This window comes from Frankliniella occidentalis, unplaced genomic scaffold (assembly GCF_000697945.3).
Source record: "Frankliniella occidentalis isolate FOCC.00 unplaced genomic scaffold, Focc_3.1 Scaffold86, whole genome shotgun sequence".
Taxonomy (NCBI): Eukaryota; Metazoa; Arthropoda; class Insecta; order Thysanoptera; family Thripidae; genus Frankliniella; species Frankliniella occidentalis.
In genome coordinates this window covers 252,007-262,576 of record NW_026267215.1, presented here as the reverse complement: position 1 = coordinate 262,576, position 10,570 = coordinate 252,007, and the positions used below count along the sequence as shown (strand labels likewise).

Below are 10,570 nucleotides of genomic sequence, written 5' to 3'. Positions count from 1 at the left end.
GTTACAAAATCAAGAAACTACTGTAAATTGACACGGAGGAGGGAAACAACGACCGAACAAAAGAAATTATTTTTCTATTTTTCAGCGACCATCGACCTGAACACATTGATGTACTACCATAAGACTCTACATAGTCTTCTTGTGCAACCAAAATTGAATAATAAAATATGAAACATCTCTCACTCCCAGCTCCGCGCTCGACCAGGCCGGGGCGAGCCGCGCTGGGTGGGGGCCACGGTGTGGGGGCCCTACTGCCGGTCGGCCCCTCTGCGATTGGTTATTGGAAAGCTATCGAGGCGCCCGTCCCGTCACGGAGCGCGGCTCGGCACGGTTCGGGCTGCGCGGCCGAAGCGGCGCCGGCCCGGGGGCGGGGGCTGCGGGGCGGCGGCGTCGGAAGTGTCTGGCGCTGGGGTGTGCTCGATAGGCTGACCACTTATGTCCCTCCCCCCCCCCTCCCCCCCGTTTAAAGTTAGTGTCTTGCCCTAAAAAAAAATTAATGAAAAATTGCGCACAACACTACCTTTAGATCGAGTCTTTGTTGAAAAAAAGGAATACTTGTCTCGGTGTTTTCCAAATTTCGAAAAATTCAAGTACGCGAGTAGAGCTCAAAGTTGAAGAAATGTTAACGTTTTGTGCAAGAGTTTCAACTTTTTAAAGAATTGGGCAATTTTAGCCGGCGTTAGCTCAAAAACCTTCTGATTGCTAGGAATCAGAAGGTGTCCGTAAAAATATTTTCGGGTGCGTTTTGATGACCCCCGGAAGACGAAAACGGCCTGAAACACTCAAAAATGGACTGTTTTGAACGATTTTCTGTGCTTTACGCTGCTAGGACTGGGGAGAATTGTCATTTTTTTGGCCAGATAGTGACTCCTGCATGTCTGCAGAGCAACTTTGCAAGCCACGCTGGTATGCCCACCTTCCAGGAACAATAGCTGGCGACACTAGATCATATTTACTGTGCCAACAAGTGCGTAAAAAATCGAAAAACTTGCGAGTATTAGCGGTTTCTTAATACCATATTAAACCACCGAATAGAACCTTCACCTTGTGAATGCTTCTGCTGGCCTGCTGGCCCAATTTATTCCCGTAAAACCGGGGTGTGCGCGGCACATTCTGGGGTGTGCTGCGCACACCCCAGCATTTTTTGGGGTGTGCTCCTTGCACACCCTGACCGATACTTCCGACGCCCCTGCTGCGGGGGCCCCCGGCCGGGAGAGAGGCATCGGGAGAGAGACGGAGAGAGGTGGGGGAGAGATAGCGCAAGCCTTTCACAGCTCGCCCGTGATTGGTTATCGGCTATCGGCTCGTATCGGCAGCCTATCAGGAACGCCCGTGAGCGCCCTTTTCCTGCTGGTGTCGCCACGGCCCGGGCTCCAAGGAATCTGACCACGGAACAGACCGTACAGGAAAATTACGGGAGTTTTCGTACAGTCAAGTGCCCTAAAGTCGGACGATTTTCAGAGAAAAATGGCTGTTAAATCTGCAGTTTTGATTTTAACGAAAATCTGTGGGGATTCTAAATTCTTTGTGTCAAGACACATCTAACCCTGCAAAGAAAATTCTTTTACCACTTACGGTACAACAGAGAGGCCGGCCAGACGAGTTGTTTGTTTTTCCAGTGGGGCTGCAGCCAGACGGTGGATGCTACGCTGATGACCTCGTAGAGAGGGTCCCTAAGGGTCCCCTGAAGTCCCTCAAGTGACCAAACACCATGTCGCTGGCCCTGCCTCTGCCTGCCGCGCCTGCAGGACGCCAGCACTGACCTGGCGCTCAGCGCGTACTGCGGACCCTGGCTGGAGGAGACCGTATCCGAGAGGAAGATCCGACTTCTAATCATCGACCCGCGGCCCCAGGGCGTACCCGTGCCCGGCCTCCACGGGCTGAGCAGGTGAGAAGCCATGCGCAAACAGCCTTCTTCTGCCTCCCCCTGCCGCCCTCTCCCCGTTTCTATAGTTACTTTGAGATACAGCTTCCTAGACACTGTAGTAGTTCTCTTTTGGCTAGTGTTTTTCCTAGACTCGGAAAAGTAGTGTTAAGTCGTGAATGTTTACGACTCAAATAATACCAAGGGTCCCACGGTCCGCATAATGTCCTTTCGTGCGAGCTCTGCATATGTCTCTAGGGTCCTATCCAACGAACAGCAAGACCAAAACAAGTCGAACAGCGCGAGCAAGGGCGGTCGGGCCGGGCTAGGCCACAGCCACAGCCCCGCTCCGTGGACCTCAATGCAAATCAGCGGCCGTGGCTAATCCTGTTCTGATGATGAAAGTTATGCGTAGGACGGTGGTTGTCATATATCGAAGTCGACAGCTTTAGGTCAAAACGGGCGCAAAACCAACCGTGTGCAGTGAGCGAGGGCAGGCTCCGGCTCACTCGCCGGGACTGGAGCTAAACTCCACTTGAGCTGAATGTGGTTCTTATGTCGGAAAAAGGTTAAGTACTACTCATCGCCAATCTGCTAAAATCTCATTTTCTTTGCCTCTCTATTTCTCATTTCCTTTTATAGTGTCTGACTCGACGAACAAGAAGAAGAAAAGTATCCACGTAATTTCGATTCGATCAACCGGCAGTCGTATGACGCCAGTCAGAGTAAACAACCTCTCTCCTCTCCTACCCTCCCCTCTCCCCACCGCTCCCTCTGCCCGCTGCTCTCCTGTAGACCCCCCACGAAGAGGCCCGTCCTCCCTGCAATGTATGTAATCTCAAGGCAGTCCAGGCCAACCTTCGACAGGAATGCTGCCTTGGCGAATCATTTGGTTTGGGTGAGAAAATCGTAAAATCTGAAAAACAAACAGAGCCCCGTCGCTGCGGGGATTTGAACCCCACTCTCCGTGTGTGTGGCAACACTTTTCGGCTTAGGAGGTAATTATCTCTGACTAATTTGGTCGACCACACAGGCAACACATTTGCCGCGTGTCTCCTCTACACTGTCATAATTATGTCCGCACGATAAATAATAAAAATCATATTCGGTCAAAAAGGGAATAAAAACTGATGAACATGGGGCGGAATGCACCGCGGGTCGCATGGCGATGATGAAAGAGACGCCGCTCCGCTCCGCAGCGCGACGATCCGCGCCGGGGCAAATAAGGTTTATAGCAGACTCCGGGATATTGACGATTATGAAGACGGCTCAAAATAAGAATGAGAAGCAAAGGGGCCCCGCACCGCACTCCGCATGCTCCGCAGCGGGAGGTGAGGTTATGTGCGCCGATTTTTATGCCCACTTTGAATGGGGCGCCATTGAGCGCGGCAACCGCTTTAGCCTGTTGTGCGAAGCTCGGCTGCGCGGCTTCGCTTCATTTGCCAATCAGTCGAGCTGAGTTGAGCCGAGATCAAACCGACCGTACGGACGGACGGACGGACGGACGGACGGACGGACGGACGGACAGGGACGGGCAGCCCGGCTGGCTGGACTCATCCTGATCCTGGAGCAACAGCGCACCGAGACCCGCGCATCTCCACGGCCCGCTCGCCCGAGTTACGACCAGGAGTCGTACAGCGGAAGTCACCGGCTTTCATAGGCTTTTGTCATTGACCTCAGGCCGGGGTTCATCTTATCCCACTCAAAGAACGATCAGCTGCTGCTGATGCACTCGGAAGTGTGGGTGGGAAGACTCGATCCCCAGAACGTGTCACGGGCTAATATTTCATTCATACGGGTTCGTCTCGTCGCTGCACGGCGCGCGGCGCGCCTATGGCCCCGTGCGAGTAGGCAACCCGCCCGCACGCCTGCAATGCGGTACAGTATATCCACAGCTTATTTTGTTTGACTTTGCGGACAGAAGACTCAGACTCAGCCACAACGCGATGGTCGGTGTGTTTGCAGCCGTGCGCGGGCCGGGCGCGCGAGGGGCTCCTTGCCGCAGATAGTGGCGGACGACGCGGACGGCCCGGCTGTGCGCCCGGCGCCGGCCCGGCCCCGGCAGCCTTTCGGTGGGTCAAGGCCAGTCAGATCCGACCATGGTCTGACCGACACGACCACAGAACGTTCGGTCAGAGAACGACACTTCCGCCAACATTATATACACGAAAATGATTAAACCATAGCCGAGCCGAGTTTGGCGAGCCGAACCGGCCGACTGACCGGCGCTGACCGGCCCGGGCGCCACTAGCTGAGCCAAGCCAGCGACCAGCGGCGGCGCCTTACCGGGAAACAGAGAGGCCGACTCACAAGTTTCCTCGACTTAATTACCTATACATCTGTAAGCCCGTCTGCTTCGGTGACGGGCGGCAGAGAAAGAGAGGGAGAGAGAGTGGAGTGACGGACAACGGGAAACCGACCCTAATTGTGTGGGGCAACTTGATTATTTATTTTTGTCACTAATGAGGGGCTTGGTTTCTATCTATCTACACACGGATCAAGTGATTGGCAATCGAACTTTGCGCATTTCTAAGAAGCATGTAGTATGTAGCACTGCATCGCAAAAGACGAGAACTACCAGAGCCCTTGCTACAGCTACACTGCTATTCGAAAAGAGAATGCATAACCTGTCTTACCGCAGTGGTGAAAAAAAGTAAGTTTTTTTATACCTTACCATTGATTTGCAATATAAACTATTGTCATCTAAAAATCAATGTACATAACACAAACTGTCTGTATACACACATGGGGTGACAGTCTCGGTGACAGTGCTCCGGGTGCAGTACTCATGGGCCTTAACGACATCCTCTCTCATTCTTTCTCTTTATTTTCTCTCGCTCCCCCATATCCCCCCCCCCCTCATTTCTCTCTCTCTCTCCCTCCCTTTCGCCCGCACTCAGAAGCCCCTGGGCGTGTGCGCGGCCCGTGCCCGGCACGACTAGCAGCACCACGTCAAACAGGTGCGGGCCCAAGAATGTCGGAGAGAGAAAACGAACGGCGCCCCTGGACGGCGCCCCTGGAGGGAACGGCCTCGCCTCGCCCCCATGACAGCCGTGCAAATCGGACTCGCTAGTTTTGTGCCTCCACTTGAACGGGCCTCGGACATGGCCGGTGCGGCCTCGTCACTCACCTGTTATGGTCTCGGCAGCCAGGGCGGTGAGCAGCAGCAGGAGGAGGCCTAGGCCGGGCATCAGGCGGGCCATCATGTCGGCGTGTCCGGGCCGAGGCCCTGACCGGGGCCGCGCCGGGGGCAGAGGCCCGGGCCGGGCCGGCCCCGCCGCGGGGGAGTCAAGTTCACTGCACTGCACGCCTCACTTGCTTCACTTAACTCATCGGGACTCATGCCCTCCGGGCCGAGGACGTGGCGGAGGTCATTGCAAGACCAAAACAAGTCGAACAGCAAGGGCGGCCTCCGTGGACCTCAATGCAAATCAGTGGCCGTGGCTAATCCTGTTTCTGATGATGAAAGTTATGCGTAGGACGGTGGTTGTCATATATCGAAGTCGACAGCTTTAGGTCAAAACGGGCGCAAAACCAACCGTGTGCAGTGAGCGAGGGCAGGCTCCGGCTCACTCGCCGGGACTGGAGCTAAACTCCACTTGAGCTGAATGTGGTTCTTATGTCGGAAAAAGGTTAAGTACTACTCATCGCCAATCTGCTAAAATCTCATTTTCTTTGCCTCTCTATTTCTCATTTCCTTTTATAGTGTCTGACTCGACGAACAAGAAGAAGAAAAGTATCCACGTAATTTCGATTCGATCAACCGGCAGTCGTATGACGCCAGTCAGAGTAAACAACCTCTCTCCTCTCCTACCCTCCCCTCTCCCCACCGCTCCCTCTGCCCGCTGCTCTCCTGTAGACCCCCCACGAAGAGGCCCGTCCTCCCTGCAATGTATGTAATCTCAAGGCAGTCCAGGCCAACCTTCGACAGGAATGCTGCCTTGGCGAATCATTTGGTTTGGGTGAGAAAATCGTAAAATCTGAAAAACAAACAGAGCCCCGTCGCTGCGGGGATTTGAACCCCACTCTCCGTGTGTGTGGCAACACTTTTCGGCTTAGGAGGTAATTATCTCTGACTAATTTGGTCGACCACACAGGCAACACATTTGCCGCGTGTCTCCTCTACACTGTCATAATTATGTCCGCACGATAAATAATAAAAATCATATTCGGTCAAAAAGGGAATAAAAACTGATGAACATGGGGCGGAATGCACCGCGGGTCGCATGGCGATGATGAAAGAGACGCCGCTCCGCTCCGCAGCGCGACGATCCGCGCCGGGGCAAATAAGGTTTATAGCAGACTCCGGGATATTGACGATTATGAAGACGGCTCAAAATAAGAATGAGAAGCAAAGGGGCCCCGCACCGCACTCCGCATGCTCCGCAGCGGGAGGTGAGGTTATGTGCGCCGATTTTTATGCCCACTTTGAATGGGGCGCCATTGAGCGCGGCAACCGCTTTAGCCTGTTGTGCGAAGCTCGGCTGCGCGGCTTCGCTTCATTTGCCAATCAGTCGAGCTGAGTTGAGCCGAGATCAAACCGACCGTACGGACGGACGGACGGACGGACGGACGGACGGACGGACGGACAGGGACGGGCAGCCCGGCTGGCTGGACTCATCCTGATCCTGGAGCAACAGCGCACCGAGACCCGCGCATCTCCACGGCCCGCTCGCCCGAGTTACGACCAGGAGTCGTACAGCGGAAGTCACCGGCTTTCATAGGCTTTTGTCATTGACCTCAGGCCGGGGTTCATCTTATCCCACTCAAAGAACGATCAGCTGCTGCTGATGCACTCGGAAGTGTGGGTGGGAAGACTCGATCCCCAGAACGTGTCACGGGCTAATATTTCATTCATACGGGTTCGTCTCGTCGCTGCACGGCGCGCGGCGCGCCTATGGCCCCGTGCGAGTAGGCAACCCGCCCGCACGCCTGCAATGCGGTACAGTATATCCACAGCTTATTTTGTTTGACTTTGCGGACAGAAGACTCAGACTCAGCCACAACGCGATGGTCGGTGTGTTTGCAGCCGTGCGCGGGCCGGGCGCGCGAGGGGCTCCTTGCCGCAGATAGTGGCGGACGACGCGGACGGCCCGGCTGTGCGCCCGGCGCCGGCCCGGCCCCGGCAGCCTTTCGGTGGGTCAAGGCCAGTCAGATCCGACCATGGTCTGACCGACACGACCACAGAACGTTCGGTCAGAGAACGACACTTCCGCCAACATTATATACACGAAAATGATTAAACCATAGCCGAGCCGAGTTTGGCGAGCCGAACCGGCCGACTGACCGGCGCTGACCGGCCCGGGCGCCACTAGCTGAGCCAAGCCAGCGACCAGCGGCGGCGCCTTACCGGGAAACAGAGAGGCCGACTCACAAGTTTCCTCGACTTAATTACCTATACATCTGTAAGCCCGTCTGCTTCGGTGACGGGCGGCAGAGAAAGAGAGGGAGAGAGAGTGGAGTGACGGACAACGGGAAACCGACCCTAATTGTGTGGGGCAACTTGATTATTTATTTTTGTCACTAATGAGGGGCTTGGTTTCTATCTATCTACACACGGATCAAGTGATTGGCAATCGAACTTTGCGCATTTCTAAGAAGCATGTAGTATGTAGCACTGCATCGCAAAAGACGAGAACTACCAGAGCCCTTGCTACAGCTACACTGCTATTCGAAAAGAGAATGCATAACCTGTCTTACCGCAGTGGTGAAAAAAAGTAAGTTTTTTTATACCTTACCATTGATTTGCAATATAAACTATTGTCATCTAAAAATCAATGTACATAACACAAACTGTCTGTATACACACATGGGGTGACAGTCTCGGTGACAGTGCTCCGGGTGCAGTACTCATGGGCCTTAACGACATCCTCTCTCATTCTTTCTCTTTATTTTCTCTCGCTCCCCCATATCCCCCCCCCCCCTCATTTCTCTCTCTCTCTCCCTCCCTTTCGCCCGCACTCAGAAGCCCCTGGGCGTGTGCGCGGCCCGTGCCCGGCACGACTAGCAGCACCACGTCAAACAGGTGCGGGCCCAAGAATGTCGGAGAGAGAAAACGAACGGCGCCCCTGGACGGCGCCCCTGGAGGGAACGGCCTCGCCTCGCCCCCATGACAGCCGTGCAAATCGGACTCGCTAGTTTTGTGCCTCCACTTGAACGGGCCTCGGACATGGCCGGTGCGGCCTCGTCACTCACCTGTTATGGTCTCGGCAGCCAGGGCGGTGAGCAGCAGCAGGAGGAGGCCTAGGCCGGGCATCAGGCGGGCCATCATGTCGGCGTGTCCGGGCCGAGGCCCTGACCGGGGCCGCGCCGGGGGCAGAGGCCCGGGCCGGGCCGGCCCCGCCGCGGGGGAGTCAAGTTCACTGCACTGCACGCCTCACTTGCTTCACTTAACTCATCGGGACTCATGCCCTCCGGGCCGAGGACGTGGCGGAGGTCGTTGTCGTAGCGGCCGTGGCCGAGGCCGCGGCTGTCGGCGTGGGGTAATCCTTTCGGGGCTCCTTGGTGGAGGTTGCGGGCGCGCGGCGCGGGGCACGGTCACGCACTCGTTGGCGGGGCACCGGTCGAGCCAGCCGGACCGTGGTCGGGCCCGAGACCGAGCAGGACGAGGGTCTGCACGACGTGCCGCAGAGCGCGCTCGGTGCGGCGCGACGCAGCGGAGAGCGAGCGGAGCGGATCTGTGCGGAGCAGCAGCAGCGGAGCAGCGGCCCGCAAGGCAACAAGAGGGAGACTGGCGCCAGCAGGCCGGCCGGGCCACACAGCCGCGCCGCGCCGGCCAGGCCGCCGGGCCTACAGCTACGGCCGGCCCCCGGCCCGGGCCAGGCCGACCCGGACCTCCGCCCCTACCCGCCCCGCCACCCGCCCCGCCACGGTGGACCACCGCGCCTCCCGCCACGCCCCGTCCCGCCCCGCCACCACCACGCCCCCACAAGGGGGTGCGATATCTTACCCAGAAAATGACTTTTGGCAACTATCTGCACTTCCCCACTACCCCGTTCGTCGCACAATTTTAGGTCACAATGGACTCTCAGGCTATCGTGCACGTGCAAGTCGAGGTGTTGAGGCGGCCAGGGAGGAGTTGGTGGCGCTGGAGCGTGCTCCCGGGTGACACTCGGGTGGCGGCTTGGCGGCTGCTGGGGCTGGTCTGGACCTCCCGGAGGGGACCATCCCCATCCCTATGAACTCACTTTTCATTTTCCCCATTTGATGAAGCGCCGCCCCGCCCCGCTGGGCGCCACTATCTTCCCTTCCCTCCTCCCTCCTCACCCTCCCAAGTGCAGCGCCAGTGCACCGCTCTTGGTCCTTGTCTAATCGCCCGCATTCTTTGCCTTTGCAGTGACTCAGGGACCTCCCCGAACACATCAGGTTTATCGCAACAACAACAAGAGGCGTCCTCGGAGGCGCATTCATGAACGAGGTGAAATGCACCCGGGACTTGTTTTATTGGCCGACGGCGGCGGCTGTCAGCGGCGCGATGCCGCAGCGGCAGGAGGGCAGGGCTGTCGGCAGAGTGCCGCAAAACAGGCAAATTAGGCCGATCGCCGAGGCCGCACAGCGGCCTGTGCACGCCTGCTCAGGCCGCGGGTCGGCCTCGGCGATCGGCCTAATTTGCCTGTTTTGCGGCACTCTGGCTGTCGGCCGTGCCGGAGGGTTTTAGGGTTTCTCTCTCTCATGATTTCGCCTTCCTGGAATGTTGATATCCTCGCTGATAGGTTTGACCTTTTCGGAAAGTCGTCGTCAGCGGCGGCGGCGGCGTCAGCGCTGCGGCGTCCTGGATGTGCGGCCTATGGCTGCCCGGGCCGCCCACACATGGAGGGCCCCCGCTGCTCCTGCGCTGCCCTGTGCGGGGGCGGCGGCGGGCTGGCGGGCAGGGCCCCCGGCCCCGGCCCCGGCCCTCGGCGGTGGTGATTTGGCAAGATCTGCCGGTCTCGTCGCACTGTAGTGCCCGGTCTACATTTTCGGAAACGGCAAATTTGTGTCAAGCGATGCCACTTGGCAGGGGGGTACTTATGGGCAAAATAAAGGATTTGACCCGCAGAGGCAAAAAAAATTTCCCTTAGGGAAGATTTTATAAGCCTCCAAATTTCCCATGGCGCCTTACGGGAGGTCCGGGTAGGCAACCCGCAACACAGATCGCCCGTTTTCTCCCGTTTTCGCTCTTCCTCTGCCGATTTGACCGACTTCTAGACCGAATTTTCGGGATTTTTCTTTTGCATCGTGTTCGTGATGAGTTTGCCATCATTTTGAGCTATCTACGACCTCGGAAAGTTACCCCCAGCGCCCGGGAAAGTGGTCAGAAGTGGAACATTAGGTCCTAAAGTGTTCAATATGTTCAAGGGACCTGAACACCCTACAAACCAACAAAATGTAACGTGCCGACTATCGTTTCCCGTAGTAAAAAGTATAAGGAACACGCTCAGACAAAAAAAAGCAACTTTTTACGCGAGAAGTGCCCTAAATTGGAGGTTTTGAACCAACCTGCGCTGCCCGGACCGGGCGGGCTCTGCTCTGGCACAGGGCACAGCCGCAGCTTACGTGATGGGGCCACGGGGGGTGTCCGGAGCTGGCTCGGGCTGGCTGCAGCGGTGGCTGGGTGTGTGGCCACGGTGTCGGACGTAGGGGTGGCCACGGGGTGGCCACAGGTTGGCCATAGGTGTGCCCACGGTAGGGTGTTTCAAAAAAAATAAATTTTGCTGGGTACCCTCT

The 10,570-nt window shown here is 56.9% G+C and overlaps 1 protein-coding gene across 3 annotated transcripts in view; it reads right to left on the bottom strand.

Moving 5' to 3' along the window:
* The window catches only part of LOC113214695 (uncharacterized), a 161,014-nt gene extending 152,431 nt beyond the window's left edge, over positions 1–8,583 (bottom strand). For 2 of the 3 annotated variants that reach the window (XM_052269211.1, XM_052269213.1), the window contains exon 1: positions 4,995–5,197. The gene's annotated coding sequence lies outside the window, so the exon portion shown is untranslated. Of the gene's footprint in view, positions 1–4,994; positions 5,198–8,059 lie in introns of those variants that run through there. The other variant, XM_052269212.1, reaches the window with a different exon arrangement.
* Positions 8,584–10,570: the final 1,987 nt, after the last annotated feature.